Source organism: Cornus florida, unplaced genomic scaffold (genome assembly GCF_030987335.1).
Source record: "Cornus florida cultivar Cherokee Brave unplaced genomic scaffold, ASM3098733v1 CherokeeBrave_3.0.0_Hap2_Chr11, whole genome shotgun sequence".
Lineage (NCBI taxonomy): Eukaryota > Viridiplantae > Streptophyta > Magnoliopsida > Cornales > Cornaceae > Cornus > Cornus florida.
In genome coordinates this window covers 28,588,017-28,607,581 of record NW_026775581.1, presented here as the reverse complement: position 1 = coordinate 28,607,581, position 19,565 = coordinate 28,588,017, and positions in this window count along the sequence as shown.

Genomic DNA, 19,565 nt, shown 5'->3' with positions numbered 1-19,565 from the left:
GCTAAAGCCATAAATAATATTTATTGTGCTTTGAACAAAAATGAGTTCAATAGAATTGAAAATTGTAAAACGGCAAAAGAAATTTGGAACTCACTTAAGATATTCTATGGTAGTACTTGTAATGTTAAGGAATCAAATTTATGCATACTTATCAATGAAAATGAATCTTATAGCATGAATGACAATGATTCAAATAATGAGATGAATTTTAGTTCTACTAACATTACTAATCATGTGAATGATCTTGTTAGAACTTACTCATCTTCTTATAGTAAAGAAAATGAAGCATTTCAAAAGAAGAGTGAAACTCTCCAAGCTTCTAGCAAAGAAGCAAATGACATCAAAGATATGGTTGATCATTATGAAGATATTGCTCTTTGTCTTATGGCCAACAAAGATGAGGTAAACTCCAACCATGATTCTTTTGATTTAAATGATTCCTAGAATGAGTTAGTTGATGAGCATAATGTTTTGCATGATGCATTTAAAGAGTTATATGGTGTACTAGAAAAATTGCTTGAAAAGTGTGATTCTCTTAAAAAGGAAAATCATGATATCTCTCAAAGACATGAAAAAGTTCAAATAGAAAATGATTCTTTGAAAAATGAAAATCATTATCTTGTGCAAGAATTAGAAAAGATTCAAATGAAAATGAGTCTTTGAAAAAGGAAAAAGATAATGTACTATATAAAGAATCAAAATCAATTGATTGTGTTTCCAAAAATAATTTTTCAAAAGAAGTCATTGATGATCAAAATGACATCTTAGCAAAGTTAACCAAAGGAAAAGAGAACTTGAATACTATGCTTGAAAATCAAAGAAAGGTCTCTTTCAAAAATGGGATAAGATATGATCCTTGCAATAAAGATGCATGCTTATTGAAAAAGAGAAAGCTTTTAAATGATTCATTTGACAAAAATTCTTTTCAATATTCTAAATGTAATTATTGTAGAAAGTTGGGACACAAAATTTACAATTGTCCGTTTAGAAAGAAGAAAAGGATCAAGAAGATTTGGGTTCCAAAAGGAACTTTTGTGCCATTGCCTAACACTTATGGACCCAAGAAAATTTGGATACCAAACGAAGATTTTCTAAGTTTACCTTGTAGGTTTTCTTGAAGGAATCTTCATCATCCAAAGAGAAATGGCTTCTTGATAATGGTTGTTCTACATGTGATGTAAGAAATGTTCTAAATTCTTCACTCTCAATGCAAAGGAGCACTACAATTGAGAATAACTACAAAAGCATGGTAATAGTTATACTTCATATAAAATTTTCATTGCTTGACTCTTTTGGCATGTTAGAATCATGTATGATCAATAAATTATTGCTAAAATAAATCTTTAAGCGTTTGATTATCACATATGAGAAGTCCTTGAATGTATTACACTAGAGAAATGAAGACTATGATAATATGCTATTGATTATGAAATTCTTATCTTCATTCTACAAGTACTCATTGTTTATGCAAACTATTTTTAATGCATGCTTTATTTATTTAAAATAATTTTATTCATGCATTACATTTAAATGAGTTTATTGAAATTGCATTTGATGAACTACACTTAGAAGTGGATAGAATTGCTTTGAAAAGTGTAGGTCTCTAGAGAAACATTACTTTCCAATAAGTTATCATTATTTGAAATGTAAATTTGGTTAATTATTGAATCCTTTAAGGATTTCAACTTTGGGCACTTTACTTGACTTTGCCCTTTTAGGAAGAATCTCGTATATTGTGTCAATTCTAGATTCTATCATGAATAATGCACATGGAACCTTTTATCATGATCCATATATGAAAGTATACTACATCACTCAACTCTTATCCATTTCATATTAAGTCATTGAGGTGAACTTAATCACAAGCATCTATTCCTTGAATTGACAAATGCACTGGCATGCTAGATCTACTAAAATTGCAAATTTGTTTGAAGCATGTTAACTAAAGGAAACATCATTTGTGTTTTATTGAATTGAGCTTCCAAGAGGAACCTTAACTATGTATACTAATTTACAAGGACCCTAAAAGAATAGTGTACCAAAGATTGCCACTTGAGTATGTTTTGTAGATTCAAAATCCATTTCACTCAAGAACAAGTGGATACACAAATATGGATGGTGAAAGCACATGAAGAGAAATCAAGTCATGAATTCCTCTCAACATCAAAAGGATGAAGGGTGCATTACATTGAGAAATCGTGCCAAAGCTAATGGAATTATTTATCTCGGTAAATATCCCCTTCTTCATCGTAAATGTGCTTTTAGTTGATAAGCTTAAATGTGACTTAATTGTGCTATGTGGTAAGGACTATATTATTATTTCTATATCTAGTCATGGCATAATTAATGTGGATGGTGATCTTGACATGAATGCTACTTATTACAAAAATATCTATGTTAAAGTAGCTTGTCTTGGATTAGATGACTTAGATATGCTAGCATGAACTTGTTGTCAATCGTTTCATAGATTTTAGTTAAGGGACTCCTAAGACTAAATTTGTGAAAGGTATTTCGAAATTGCATGCCTTCAAGGAAAATCCAAAAGCTACTTCATTTGAATTTGTTTTAATGTAGCTATATCTAGAAACTCATTTATGTGCCTTTGTGTTCTTAAAATGATTCACTTACATTCTTAGCATCACTAGAATATAAAATGAAATCATTTAAACTTAAAAATAATTGGATCAAATCTGGAAAAGTCAAGTCCTATTTCAATGAGGATATTTATTGGTTTTGTATTCCTGCACAAACTGGTCGACCGAAGCTAAAATCGGACGACCAAAATAGCTATTTCGGCAGACCAAAATAGCTATTTCGGCAGACCAAAACTCCAATCCGGCCGACCGAAATAAACAAATCAAAATTGCTTCAGGGATGTAAACCAGCCGACCGATAGAGTCATTTTGGTCGACCGATATGTGTTCAGCACCAATAGTTATAGGGCTTTAAAATCTTCATTATGATATTCATTGTGGGTCACTATTGGTAATTAAAATCTACAATATGGTCCCAAGAGTTAAACCAATAAATTGCCTTGTATATGTATCTTTATGCACATATGACTTTGAATTAAAGCAATAAGAATGCTACATGCTTTTGCATAAAATGACTTTTATCAAATGCATGACTTATTGGCTTCATATCTAAAAAGTCTATTGAAGAAAAATAACCCGGACTTGAAATGCAAAAAATTTGAACAACATATTTAAAATTATCGATTGCTTTTTGCATTTATAAAATAAGCTCCTAGAGCTCATCTTGAAAGATACAAGTGATTTTCTCATGAGTAATGGTTTTTGACAAAATTTATATGTATCTCTCTCATTATTTTTAAAACCATTGATGACATTGTGTTGATTGCACTTACATGGATAATATTATCTTTAAATCGACATTCATGTTCTATACAAAGAAGTTTACCACTAGCATACAAAATGAATTAAAATTAGCATGATGGGTAAACTTGAATTCTTCTTAGGAGTGAAACTCCTCAAGTGTTATGAAAATTAAATTTCATATATCTATTTGACACTTTAGTCTTGGGATTGTGTTATTCAAAGAACACCTTGTTCTAGCCTAGATGACTAATGAGATATCACAAGTGCTAATTTATTTGATATATCCATTTTTAGCATTTTAGAACTTCATATGATATTTCTTGATCAATTCTTAAAGAATGTATCTAAAAGAAATAGTTTGTTTATCCACATGAAGAGTCAAATAGCCAATCTCTCACCACATCTCTTAAAGAAGATATTTTGGTATCAAGGCCTCATTCTATACACTTCATGAGATCTCTTGACTTCATTCCTTAAATAAATATATATAAGAGAAATGTTGAGCTCATCCACATGAAAACTCATGTAGCCAATTATATCTAATCATATATATCCAAGAAAATGTGTTTTTGCATAATTAGGAGTCTATTGCATATGACCAGGTGTAATGCCACCACTTGTATATATGCCTTGTATGTCTCTTGCCTTGTAAGATTTTGATCATTCAATCATATGCTTATAAAAAGAAAATCTTTGGCATCGATGGCTCATTCCATATATCATTGTTTTATTGCATTATCTAGCATATCCGCAATACTTGATATATGATATAAATGGAAGCACACTTATAGGGAGAGATTATTGATAATCTCTTGTGAAGGAAAATTGCATGATTTGCAAAGCCTAATTGAGTTACTTTGGAAATTGTTAAACATACTACAAAATGACTTGTTGGTCATTATAATCACACTTATGAGTTTTCATGATTTTGATTAATTTTCCTTTATTCTTGAAAAATATCAAATGGGAAAAATATATTATGATTGAAACATACTTAACTTCTTAGATTTGCCTTTACAAAGGTTTTTGCTTTTTGGCTTACTCTAATCCATGCTTCATTTTTTGTTACGGTTTTTTATGTATACTTTTGTATACTTTCACCTAATTGAGTTTATATTTTATCCTTGGTTTATGCTTTATGTATACTTTTGTATATGCCATGAACCTTTATGATCTATTGAACTCATGCTATCAATGAAATTGGTATCTTATGATATAATTGCTTATATATTGCACTCTAAAGTATATTATAGTCATTACTAGTATATTGCCATTTCATAATAACCATTGCTTCACAACGCTAAATGATAAATGCTTAATGAAGTTGTTTAGGCCTCCCACCTTTTTGAGATGACAAAGGGGGAGAAAAGTGTGATGTGTAATGCTATGTTGTTTCATATCAAGAGGGAAGATGCCTTTAGTTGTTGGATCAAATGCTTCATGTTATATATCACTATGTTATCATACTTGGTATCGGAGCAATACTTATTCTTACATGTCAAATGAATGATATATATGTCTTTTGATAGAAGTATGTTAATAGAGGGAGATTTGCAGAAATCTCTTGAAAAGGAAAATGATCTTGTATGCATGTTAATGTCTAAAATTCATGAAGAATGTACAAGCATGCTATTTTATAACATTATATTCATTGAATACACTTTAATAAGGGGGAGCATTTTTCAAATGCTACTTCACTTGCTTATGAACACATCAATGTTTTGTCATCATTAAAAAGGGGGAAATTGTTGACCTTAAGGATTTCATCCAAGGACAATCTAGAGGTTTTGATGATAATAAACCATTAATGGTGTTTAAAAACTAATGTTTACATTGAGTGTTATAGATTATTCACATTCAAATGATGACCTCAATGAAGATCACAAAGTTAATTCCAAGTATTCCATTATTAAAGATCATATCTATGGAAAGCAAAGCAGACAAAGGAACATGAAGTTACAAGGAACCAAATGCAAAGTCCATCCAAAGATAGCTTGGACTACAACGAGCAAGAAAGCAACTCAAAGAAAGGAAGAAAGCGAGGCTACCTGAAAGCCTGCACGATCATGGACAAAGCATGAAGAAAGGGGTAAATAGGATGGTGAGTTTTTAGGATTTAATGTCAAAGTATTTATGAATCCATTTGAAGCTCATCTCTATAGGACCATGCATATCATATCATCATTCATATGCTCCTATATCCATTAGCAATAGACTATGCACTTCATTCATATACAATTGACTTATGGAGTCTTTGCTAAAGAGTGAGTTAGTTCAAGCTTTCATAAGCTTTGAAAGAACTTATCACTTGTGTTAGAAATGCTAAGATCATGCACATTATCATATAATTCATATTGGTCAACAATTAAGGCATGAGAAGCCTTCATTACCATGAGTTGGTAACGGACATTAGGACCCCAAAATGCGCATAATGAAAAACTATGTTTTTGGCTAAGTGTGAAAAATGGATTTTTGAAATAATGATTATTTCAAAATAATTTTTCCCGATAATAACTCTTTATACTTCAACTAGTCTAAACTGATTTTATTAGAATTTTTGACCAAGTCGACATTGGTCTATATACGGATTCATTTTTACCAAAACTGTCGAAAATTCAAATTTGTACTAAAACATAATTTCTACATTTTGATTTGGTTAGATTTCAATTTTCTAGTATTTTTTATTGAATCCAAATGGGGGGTACTTCCTTATTTACATTATAAACTTAAAGTAAATGGACATATAAATGCTGTAAAGACATTTACTTAGAACAATTCCTGAAGCTGTAGTTGCATTTTGGCCTACCGAAATAAAAGACCAACCCAGTTCGGTCTACCAAACCAAGAAAATAAAAATCTACTCTAGGAGTTTCAGACGACCGAAACTAAGAAGTCAAATGCATTGGCTCGTTCGATTCTCATAAAATGGTTTGGAACAATGGAGGAAGGAGTTTCGGTCGACCGAAACTGAGGAAAGAATTCTTCGGTCTACTGAAACAAGTTTGATGGCCAACCTTAAACCATTTTGGACGACCGAAACACAATGGTGTTTCAGTTCGATCGACTGAACCTACACAGAGTTAAATCTGAATGGCTATTTGCCTTGAACCACGTGCACAATAGCTATATTTTCGAATTAACTCATCAAAACTCTATAAATAGAGTTGGGGACTTCAGGATTAAATGTTACTACCATATAGAAACATCATATAGCATCCAAAGATCTTTTGTTCTTGTATTCATACATCTCATATCATTCATAGAGTATTGAGCTTCAATATATTCATTTATACTCTAGTTGTGAGCTAATATTTGCATATCAATCTTTGAGAGATATATTTGTATGCAACAAATCTGATCTTTATTTGTAAGGGTTGGTGTGGCCCAAGAAAGAAGAAGTAAACTAGCTTCAATTTGTAAGGGTTGGTGTGACCCAAAGGAAGACTAAGAGAGGTTGTCTCTTAGCAAAATGAAGCAATGAGTTGCTTCATGTAAAGGTTTGCTCTCCACCCATAAGGAGGTGCCATAGTGAATTGGGAAGTCTCAAAAGGGGTCTTGAGCTGAGGAGTAGGAGTTTTCGAACCTCGCTAAAATCGCCGTGTGAATGTTTACAATCTCTCTTCCCTTATCTTCTTTATATTTATGCTATTAATTGCTTATGTTTATATCTTGATTATAGCATGATTGTTAGAAGGGTTTAGTAGAATTTGCAAATCTGAAAATTGGCCATTGTTTGCCAAAGACTCTATTCACCCCCCCTCTAGAGTCTATACTTGGGCAACAATTACAATTAAAGGCCATGAAGATATACAAGTGATAATAAGGATTTACAAAGGATGGAATCCAATTACAAAAAATAATAAAATGAGCTTCTAATCCAAACTAAGCATGTGGTGGAACATCGTCCGTCACTTCCTTTCTATGTCCTGAAAATGATAAAAATGAGGGGTGAACACAACGGCTTAGTAGAAATCGTCTAAGGCGTCAGCTTTGGACTCCCTTGAGCCATGTAACACATAAGGGATGGAAAAGAAGTCGGGGTCATGCATTGGGAGTCCACATAATATTTACATCATAACAAGCATTATCCTCAATCACAAAACACAATTCAACAAAATGCCGTGCATGATATGAAATGTAATGCACCTTGTCCCAAACTTGGTCTCTACCGACCCAACTCACACTTTTTGAAACCCGCTAATTGACTTTACCAAGGCGAGATTGATAACTATCCCTAGTTCCAAATCTGGCAACCATTTTGGGCCTAATATCAACTTTTTCACACCCTACACTAGGCCGCGCTCCCTTTAGGTCAAGTTAGCCCCGGACTCGCGAAATTCGGTTCATTAAAAAAAAAATAAATAAATAACATCACACTTTAAGAAAAATTTCCCTTTATAAAAGCTTTCTTTTCCAAAACCTTCTCAAACCCCTTTCTCTTACCATGTCATGAAATGCACCATTTTTTTTCACCTTTTTAACATCAAATCCAACAATATAGTAATGTTAACATCTACAAGGTATTCACAATTCAAAAATTTTAAACAATGACGTATTTCATGGAAATTAATCAAGATCATGGCATACTTTCAAAAAATTAAATAGTACCAAGACATTCTTTACATCATTATTTCAAAAAAGGCATTCACAAGAATTATCCATAGGCATGCTCAACATAGAATTATATACACAACATCATGCTATCAATTAAACATCAACACAATTCCCATATAACAAAATCAAGCAGGCTTTTAACACAAAATTGAAACAAGTCATGCTTTAACACTTAAACACATTCATAAAGCAACAATTTTCATTTTAAAGTTTATAATCCTAAAAATATAAGGAAAATAAATAGAATTGCTCAATCAAAAGACAAAACTTGAGGCATTAGGAATACCCCTACCTCAAATGGAGAACAAACCAAGCAAAACCCCAATTTTAGCCCACAATTTGAAAATCAAAAGATGCTCCAAATAGTGCTTTGCTCCGATCAATACAAAGCCCTCGTCGTGCTTGTTGATTTTGCCTTCAGTGCCAAAATCAAATTCCCAATAATATAACCTATATTTAAACTTGTATGATGGAAGAAAAAGAAAAAGAAAAAGAAATTGGAAACTGGGAGAGAAAGTCACGATTATAGAGAAGAGATGCTGATTCTGTAATGACCTTAAGGTCATATGCCATGATATAATATAATGGTGGGTCCCCTAGTTAAATAAAAATCATCATTTTTCATTATAACATATATATATATACTAACCACTTTACAACCACATAAATAAAAATGCATCCACATAAAAATGCATTAAATAATAATGGATGAAATGCAATGAACCCAAAATACAATCCCCGGGCTCAACATTGGGACTTCCCGGCCCAAAAAACAAAAAATGCCAAAATGGCAACCAATGCATTTCTAAGAGTCCTAAACTCAAAAAAATAGCCAAACCAACTCTCAGGGCTCACTCGGTACACCCTACGGTGTCCAGTACGTAAAACACGGTACGGAAAGAAAAATCCCAAAAAATAAAAAAATTCTTGAAAATGAAAAATAGGAAAAATTAGGGTCATCACAATCTATCCTTCTTAAAGAGATTTCATCCTCGAAATCTACCATCCTTAAAGAGAAAGGGGCCCACAGCCACACACCTTCCCGAGAAACGCCTTACAAAGCTGTAAGACTATGAGCTCTCCAACCTTATTACCTTTGACACCAGACGCCAATAGGCAATCACAAGCCACTGCCACTAAATTTCAATGTTCACCACCCTATAAGGGAAATCAATACCTACATCATCATAACACAAAACTAGCTGGATTCTACACTTGACTCAAAACGGACATCGGTCCACTCTACACTGCTACGCAAGGCTTCGAAGTCTGAAAATTTCTTAACCTGCATCCAAATCACCTCTCTGTCAGATCGATCGAACATTTTGTTCAGATCGATCTATGTTCCTCATCTCACTATTTTTTACTTTGTTTGACTTTTTAATTTTTAAAATTCCAAAAAAAAAATTATTTTATTTTTATTTTATTTCATTTTCCAAAAATCCCAAAAAGATTTTATTTTATTTTAATTTTTCAAAAAAAAAAAAATTCAAAAATTTCTAAAATTTTCAAAGAGAGATCATTTCAATTCGATCGATCTGGGGTTTCGGTTCGATCGATCGAACTGGTTCGGGGAAGTTTTTAAAAATGAAACTGAGAGTTTCAAGATCGATTTCAAAGATCGATTTAGCCCTCTTTCAAACCCTATCCATCGTCGCCGCTGCACCCATCTTCCCTATCTCCGGTGAACATCTCCAACGAGCTTCTTCTTATCCTGGATCTCTCTCTCTCCTCTTGGATTTTGCATCTCACCCCTTCGAGTTTCCACTTCTCTCTCTCGGTTTTTAGGTGAGATCCAAATCCATCCTTTTGATTCAAGCATCCATTTGCTTCATACTTGCTTTAAATGTTAGATCCATACTCTTTTAATGTTGAAAACCTCCATTGATGAAGCTTTAACTCACTTTGTATATATATGTATATATGTGTATAAATGTGTATATATATTTTATTAGATTTTATATTTTCGATTTGATTTTGGGAGTATGGGCTTCATTAGGTGAATAAGATTGATGATTTGTGTGTTGATGGGCGTACGACCTTGTTCGTGAAGGCCCCGTGCCATCCACGTCACAGATCTGTGACTATCCATGTTCTTCGCAGAGTTCGATCGATCGAACATATTTATCAGATTGATCGTGTGAGATCGATCGAACTTAGTTACTTAATTTCTCAGATCGATCATGAGAGATCAATCTCACAATTTTTGTTATCGATCGAACTTCACAGATTTCATATACACATTCCATGCATCTTATCTTGTGTCCATGCTATCTCATTCATGCCCAATGCCTGTGATTTTCCACATTGGATGCATTTTACACTTATACTACTTAGCATGTTCACATTCTACCACTTCCATAGATTCATGTCATTTATCTGTCTTGTCTATCTTACTTGACATACATGACTCTATTTTGTGCTTTAAATTCTTTATTCTGGCACTGACTCCCCTTGCAAGTTTTCAATTATTTTTCAGGCCATGGCTCGAGTCAAGACTGTAGCCCGCGGACACTATCACCGCCGAGGCAGGCCGCGTTTAGATGACGAGGCTGGTCCATCTCATGCCTAGGACCCCATATAGGAGTTGAGCCTACATAGTCTTCCCATTCTGATAGTAGATTACATTCTGATGCTGGTGCATCTCCTTCACACGGTGACGATGAGGCTGAGCATATACCATCTCCACCACGGCCAGCTCAGCCAGCCCGGGAGTTAAACCAGCCATTACGTCGATACTCACACCTTCCAGTGGCACACGAGTCAGTCTTCGACACAGATTTCTTCTCCCAGTCGGTACTTACCCGATCCGCTTATGAGGATATACTACAGAGGGGCCTTGCAGCCATTCTTGTCCCTGTCACATACCCGGTGTACCCGAGGCTAGTACGGATGTTCTTCCAGAACCTCCGGCCTGCCCCGCGTAACACGGCGGAGCTGAGGACCTCTATTGATAGCCACCTGATTTCTATCACTGTGGACACATTATCCAGATCATGCCATTGTCCACATGACTGCCCTCCAGAGCTACAGGAGACATATACCAGGCTATATAGGCCTTCATATGCAGATATGGCCGTTCTTCTCACGGGTCATTATGCTTATGGCGAGACCTTCGCCATCCGCACCTATTTGCCAAATGACTTGTGGTTCTTTGACTCAGTCTTGTTTCGCAACATCTTCATGGCTGGCCATAAGATTCAGCGGTGATGCGACTACCTAATAGCTCTGTACGCTTTCTATACAGGGCATTGGCTGTCTATCCCTGCGCTCATCTGGAGCATGATGAGGAAGCTCTACGATGAGCACATCAGCAAGGAGAGGCCCAAAAGGGCTAAGTCTCTCCCATTTGGCCACCTCATCACCCAGATCCTGCTAGACCAGCGCTATCCTTTCCATCCACGGGAGTACCCTGAGAGAGGATCCTATCACTTCCTGAAGAAGGACTGGGATAAGAGCTACAATGCCATTATCAAGAGATTACAGGAGGACGCAGCAGAGGCGACAGAGGAGTTAGAGGATGAGGAGGCAGTAGTAACAGCAGGCCCAGCAGCGGACGATATACCAGTCGATCCGGCTGCCGTACACATGGACATTAATTTAGAGCAGCACTCTCCAGCCGGGTCACCCATTCATGATGTGGAGCAGGCTCAGGATCATCATTCTCCCAATCTAGCCATACCTGAGGCTCCAACACAGACACCCGGCTTTGGAGAGCGACTCCAGGCTTTGAAGGATACTGTCGTATCTATCCGCACCGACATGGTCTCTCTCCGAGAGGATGTTGTCTCCATTCGAGCTGATATTGCTACCCTCCGTACAGATGTCATGACCGCATTCAGAGATCTATCCAGAGACATCCACGGAGCACGACCTGCCCGTCCTACCTCTTCTTCTTGATCTCTCTATCCCTTTCCTCCTGTTATTTTATATATTTGTGATTTCATCATGTTTTTGATACTGTTATACTATTTTTACAGCCGTGTCTGTCGGCTCTGATACTAAATGTACTAGACTTTATTTTTTTATTTATATATGTTTTCTGTATGGATGTCATATTTTCATATTCTTATTGCTATCTATTTGACTCCATCAGGTGCATTCCAATGACTTCAGTGAGAGAGAGTACTGCCCAAAATTTTCAGGACCACCCTTTTACCTCCCTCTATTTTCAATTGCTATCCCATTTACACTTACATGACCACTGTGCACTGTTATTATCCCTTTTGTTATCTGATGAGTTTTATCCAAGTGCCAAATTTTAGGACCACAGTTAATCCCAAGTTTGGGGGGGCTATACCACCCACTTTGGATACTTCTGTTCCAGCCATTCTTTACCTTCATTGCACTAGTATACTCTTTCATTTTATTCTCTTTGCACATTGAGGACACTGTGCCATTTAAGTTTGGGGGTAATGGTGCTTTGTAGTGTTTGTTTTTAAATTCAAAATTTTGAGCATGACTTGTGTATTTGAGAGATTTTCTATGATTGGTCTATGATTAGCTATGATTTTGATCTTTTGAGGACTATATTACTTAAAATTTAAAAATTGCTTGACTTGAAAGTCCAATACTCCTTGTATGCCTTATGGATGCCATTTAGGAGTAAATTTTTCAAAAAATTGATATCTTGCTTACACTTGTGGTCCTCATCATCTTGATTTTGTGATTGTTTTGAGATTCACTCTAGGATTCTATAATAGCACAGGCGCACACTAGCATTCATTTGTGGGGTACATGTTTTGTTGATTATTGAATTGGTTATATCCCAATTAGGCTAGTAGTGCATTGAAAGTTTTCATTCTTGATAAAGGTGGATAACAAACCCTTTTCATTGAGTAACCGGGATTCTAGCCTCATCAAGCACTAAATTTCTCGCGCCGAAAGGTGGAGGGCCCAAACTCTAGGTTAATAATTGAACTTGCTAAAAAAAATAATAATAAAATAATAAATAAATAAAAAAAGAAGAAAAAAAAAAAGGTTGCAAAAGCAATAAAAAAAAAGTGAGGACTTCTCCCAAAAGGTGAGAAGTGGGAAATGATTAGATGGAGGTTGATTTGATTTGTAGTCTAGTCGATTTGAGTTTGTAAGTCTGTAGGGGTGTTTGAACGCCTAATGCCCTAAAGCCATCTGGTTTGGGAGTCATTGACCTAACGCTCGACCTCATGAATCGCTAGAAAGCTTAATAGATCAACATATTGCACCATGCTTCCATCTTTGATCCTCAAAAAAAAAAAAAAAAAAAAAAATCGAGTGAAAAGAATAAGCGCACCTATAACAATAAAGCTTTAATAAAAGGTCCACTTTCTGTCTTGATAATCGATACTAGATTTGTGTGCTAGTTTGAGGGTAAGGATGTGATTAATTCTTTAGTTGGCTAAGATAGCAACATATTTGATACCGGTCCACTCAAAAAGAATTCTATAGTTGTTTTGATTTGCATGATCATTGTCTTGATGTGTGGAGAACCATACTTGTTTGCTTGATGTTGAAATTTTGGGAGATTGCTTGGAAATGTTTGAAATATTGCATACTTGAGGTAGTTTTCTCCCAATGCTTATTTGCAATATTGGTGCCTCTTTTGTAAGAATGAGCTTAATGCTTGTGGGTATCATTTCTGGAAACCCTCATGAGACTTCACTCGTCCACTAGGGGTAACCTAAGGGTTTAAAAGGCTTGTTGTATATGCTAAGTGCAATCGTGTTCGCTACGAAAGTGGCGTTATCCATTTACTGCTTTCTAGTTCATCATTAATTAGTTGTTCATTTCATTCCTTTACTTGTAGTTCATTGCTAGGGACTAGTAATATTTAAGTTTGGGGGTGTGATGAGCGCTGAAAAGTGCATATTTAAACCCCTTAAGCTTAGGTATTCTAGGACCTTTATCTATCTTATTTTACCATTTTGTATTGATTTCGTGTTATTTCCATTTTCAGGTACTTATCCCCAAAACAAGCTAACTCAGCCAAATAAGAGCATAATTGAAGCAATTCTGGGATGAATCAAAGAAAGGAGTAAAGTAGAGCAAAAGGAAGCAAATGGTGGAATTTCAGCAACTTCAATCGATCTATCTTTCATTGATCTCAGCACTTCAAGATAGATCTGAGCCATGTTTGTCCCTGTTCAAAGATCTCAAAAGTTCGATCGATCCAACTTCCTTCTCTGATTAATCAAACATTCTTATCCTTATCCAAATGATTGATCTTATCCAGTTGTACCACCCTACTAACCGCTTTTGTCCTTTCCCCAAAAATATCTCTCAAAATATCTCTGATTTGTTTTTATCCAAAAAGGCGCCGCTATTGAGGATCGATCTAACTTTAGTTCGATAGATCTCAGCCATGTTCGATCGATCCAAGTCCAAGGTTCGATCGATCGAACTTCCTCCAGTGCGAAAAAGTTAAATTTCTAGCTCACAAAAGTTGTCCTTTATCCAATCATTGGGGAATAGTTGCTGTACGACCCCAGCTCATTTTGGGTGTCATTTGACCTACCTATATAAGGATAAGGATTACTTTTTACATCATATTATATTGTATCATATCATATTATATTAGACCTAGAGAACTCTTAAGGAGGAAGAAAAAAGAAGAGGAGGAGGCTAGAGACACCATTGAAGACTCTTCATCAACCAAGGAGCAGATTTCTTCTATGGCGCTTGCCCTTGAGGGTTGGAGGACATCATCCATGAGTGGCTAGACATCCTCTTGGGACTAGAGTTAGCCCTAAGCATGCTTTCTACTTCTTGATTTATGTATTTTTTAGGGGATTTGTATTGTGATTCATATCTTGACACTTTTATATATATAAATCTTGTTTATTCAATGATTTATGTGATTTAATGCTTCCAATTGATCATTTCATTCTATCCATATGTCTATGTATGCTAGAATAGATGTTCATGTGTTTGTCTCTATTTCTCGTGTTATTGATGCGTGTCTATATGTGATGATGCTATAAATCTAGAGATTATCAAGATATAGTGCCTGATGTCATGTTCTTATGGTTTATTTGATGGTTCATACTCATTACTTGATGGATTGTGCCTCTCCCTTAGTTTAATTAGCTTAATTTCATGTCATTAACTTAGTTGTAGTGTAGTTGTTAAATGGGAGGACAATCTATGCTTGTTGTTGATGTTCCATACTTATGAAAAGCGAGTAACATGTATCTCTAACCTTGTGATGTGTTTGGATTGTGAGCTTAAAGAAAGGATCAATGACTTAATTTGATATGTTGTGCTATCCACCATGTTGTTTAGACAATATATGCTTAATTTGTCATACATGCTTGTTGATACAACCACACACACACATTTTGTTGCAATACATGTTCTTCCCCTCATTAATCATTCATTAAAGGTGTAGAAAAGTTATGATTAGTGGTGATCTCTACACCCCAAGATCTCTCTCTATCTTTTATTCTCTTTATTGCATTATTGCTTACCTTAAATTAATTTACATCTAGTTTAATTCAACCAACCAACCACTATTTTGATCACTCAACCTACTAACCCTAATTTTGATTCCTCAACCTAGTACAACACTCAATCCCTTGGGACGATCCCTACTCACCCTAACTATATTTTTAGTGAAAGGTAGTAGTGACAATTTATAAATGTAAAACTTGGCCACGTTTGCATGTAAACTGTCGGGTTTGCGACGACGGCAATGCACTCGTCAGTATTTGGAAATTGCATGCCATTAAAGAAAGTCACTCAAAGATATTGAAAGCTATTTCATTTAGATTTATTTTAAGTAGCTAAATTTGGAAATTCATGTGCCTTTGGCATCCTTAGTATATAAAATGAAATCATTTGAACTAGAAGATGATTAGGTGAAATCTGGAAATTCAAGTTTTATTACCATAAGCAAATTTTATTACCATGAGCAAATTTACTGGTTTTGCATTCTTGCACAAACCGATCAACCTAAGCAAAAATCGGACGACTGAAATGGCCATTTCGGTAGTCATAAAAGGTATATCGGCAGACCGAAATAAACAAATCAAAATTGCTTCCGGGATATAAACCGGCCGACCGATCGAGTTATTCCAGTCGACCGATGTGTGGGCAGCACCAGTACTTATAGGGCTTTCAAATCTATATCATGATATGCATTATAGGTCACTATTGGTAATTAAGCTTGAATATGTTCCAAATAGTTCAATTAAGAAAAATGCCTTGAATATATATTTTTGAGCACATATGACTTTGAATTAAAGCAATAAAAATACTACATATTTTTGCATGAAATAACTTTTATCAAATGCATGACTTATTAACTTTATATTTAAAAAGTCTATTGAGGAAAAATCACCCAGACTTGAAATACATAAATTTTGAACTAGATCTTTAAAATTATTAATTGCCTTATGCACTTATAAACAAGCTCCTAGAGCTCATTTTGAAAGGCTTTAGTGATTTTCTCATGAATAATGATTTTTATATATATGTGAGATATATATATATATATATATATATATATATATATATATATATATATATATATCTCATTATTTTCAAAACCATTGATAAAATTGTGTTGATTGCACTTATATGGATAATATTATCTTTGAATCAACATTTATGTTTTGTACAAAGAAGTTTACCTCAAGCATGCAAAATAAATTGAAATTAGCATGTAAAGTAAACTTAATTTCTTCTAAGGAGTGAAACTCCATTAGTATCATGAAAATCAAAACTCATATATTTATTTGACACTTTAATATTGGGATTATAAATCTTAAAGAACACTTTGTTCTAGCTTAGATGGCTAATATGATATCAAGTGTTATTCTACTTTGATGTATCCATTTTTAGCACTCTAGAACTTTATATGATATTTCATGATCACTTCTTAAAGAATGTGTATAAAAAAGATAGTTTGCTTATCCACATGAAGAGTCATGTAGCCAATCTCTCACCACATCTCTTAAAGAAGACATTTTAGTATCATGGCCTCACTCTATACAATTCATGAAATGTCTTGACATCACCTCTTGAGAAATATGAATAAGAAAAATATTGAGCTCATCTATATGAAAAATTGTGTAGCCAATTATTTCTAATCATATATGTCAAAGAAAATATGTTTTTGCATAATTGGAAATTTATTACATATGACTAGGAGTAATGCCACTACTTGCATATATGCTCTATATGTTTCATACCTTATAAGATTTTAATCATTCAATCATATACTTTGGCATCAATGGCTCATTCCATATATCATTGCTTTATTGCATTATCTCGTATATCTACATTAAATGATATATGATACAAATGAAAGTACACTCATAGGGGGAGATTATTGGTAATCTCTCGTGAAGAAATATTGCATGACTTGGTATGCCTAATTGAATTATTTTGAAAATTGTCAAACATGCTACAAAATGACTTGTTGGTCATTATATTCACACTCACGAGTTTTCATGATATTGATTAATTTTCCCTCATTCTTGAAAATATCAAATGGGAAAAATATATTAGGATTGAAGCACTTAAATTCTTAGATTTGCCTCTATAAAGATTTTTTCCATTTAGCTCATTCTAATCCATGCTTCATTTTTTTTTTTTTTTTTTTGTCACGCCTTTTATGTATACTTTTGTATACTTCTTGCTCTTGAGTTTATACTTCATTCTTTTTTCATGTCATATGTATACTTTTGTATATGTCATGAACCTTAATGATCAATTTAACTCATGTTATCAATAAAATTAGTATCTTATGATATAATTGCTTATATGTTGCAATCTAAAGCATATTATAGTCATTAACATTATATTACCATTTCATGATAATCACTACTTCACTATACTAAATGATTAATACTTAATGAAGTTGTTTAGGCCTCCTACCTTTTTGAGATGACAAAGGGGGAGAAAAGTGTGATGTGTGAAATGTTATGTGGTTTCATATCAAGGGGGAAGATGCCTCTAGTTGTTGGATCAAATGCTTCATGTTATATACCATTATATTATCATATCTTTTGATCGAAGCATGTTGATAGGGGAAGAGTTGTAGAAATCTCTTGAAGAGTGAAATGATCTTAAATGCATGTTTATGTCTAAACTGACTTATGATATAGAAAGCATGCTATTTTATAATATTATGTTCATTGAATGCACTTTGATAGGGGGAGCATTTTTCAAATGCTACTCCACTTGCTTATGAACACATCAATGTTTTGTCATCATCAAAAAGGGAAAGATTGTTGACCTTAAAAACTCCATCCAAGAATAATCTAGAGGTTTTGATGATAACAAACCATTAATAGTGTTTAAGGACTAATGTTTACATTGAGTGTTATATAGATTATTCACATTCAAAGAATGAAGTCAATGAAGCTATAAAGATCATTCCAAGTATTCTATTATTCAAGATCACATTAATGAAAGCAATGGTTACAAAGAAGACATGAAGTTGCAAAGAACCATGCAAAGTCCATCCAAAGATAACTTGGACTACAATAAGCAAGAAAGCAACTCAAAGGAGGGAAAAAAACAAGAATACCTCAAAGCCTAAATGATCATGGACAAAGCGTGAAGAAAGGGGTAGATAGGATGGTGAGTGTTAGGATTCAATGTCAAAGTATTTATGAATCTATTTGAAGCTCATCTCTATAGGACCATGCATATCATATCATCATTCATATGTTCCTATATATATTAGCAACAATCTATGCACTTCATTCATATACAATTGCACATGAAGTCAATGCTAAAGAGTGAGTTAGTTCAAGCTTGCATGAGCTTTGAAAGAACTCATCACTTGTGCTAGAAAGGCTAAGACCATACACATTAATCATATAATTCATATTGGTTAACAATTAAGGCATGAGAATCCTTCGTTACCATGAGTTGGTAACGGATATTAGGACCCCAGATGCGCGTCATGAAAAACTGTATTTTTGGCTAAGTGTGAAAAATGAATTTTTGAAATAATGATTATTTCAAAATAATTTTTCCCGGTAATAATTCCTTACACTTCAAATAGCCTAAACTGATTTTATCAGAATTTATGACCAAGTCTACATTGATCTACATAAGGATTCATTTTTATCAAAATTGTCGGAAATCCAAATTTGTACTAAAACTACGTTTTGATTTAGTTGGATTTCAATTTTCTTGTATTTTATATTGAATCCAAATGAGGGGTACTTCCTTATGTGCAGATGTCCTGTAGCAAAACTGTTTCATCTGTTAACTTAAAACAAAAGTTCTGAAGCAGTAGTTTTATTTCGACAAACCGAAATGCATAGGCAAATTGAACCGGATGACCGGTTTCTGGGCAGTAGCCATGACAGTTCGAGAGGCGTAATCGGCAGATCGGTTTGCCATTTTGGACAACCAAAATATAGCACTCAGCAGATCTTATCTCATTTCGGACGGCCAAAATAAACCTTATTTCAGTTCGGTCGACTGATGTAAGTCCAGATCTGATTCAAACGGCTATTTTGCCTTGAACCCAATGCACAACAGCTATATTTTGAATTAGCTGAATCAGAACTCTATAAATAGAGCTAGGGACTTTGAGATTAAGAGTTGCTACCATAGAGAAACATCATATAACATCCAAAGAGCTTTTGTTCTTATATTCATACATCCCATATC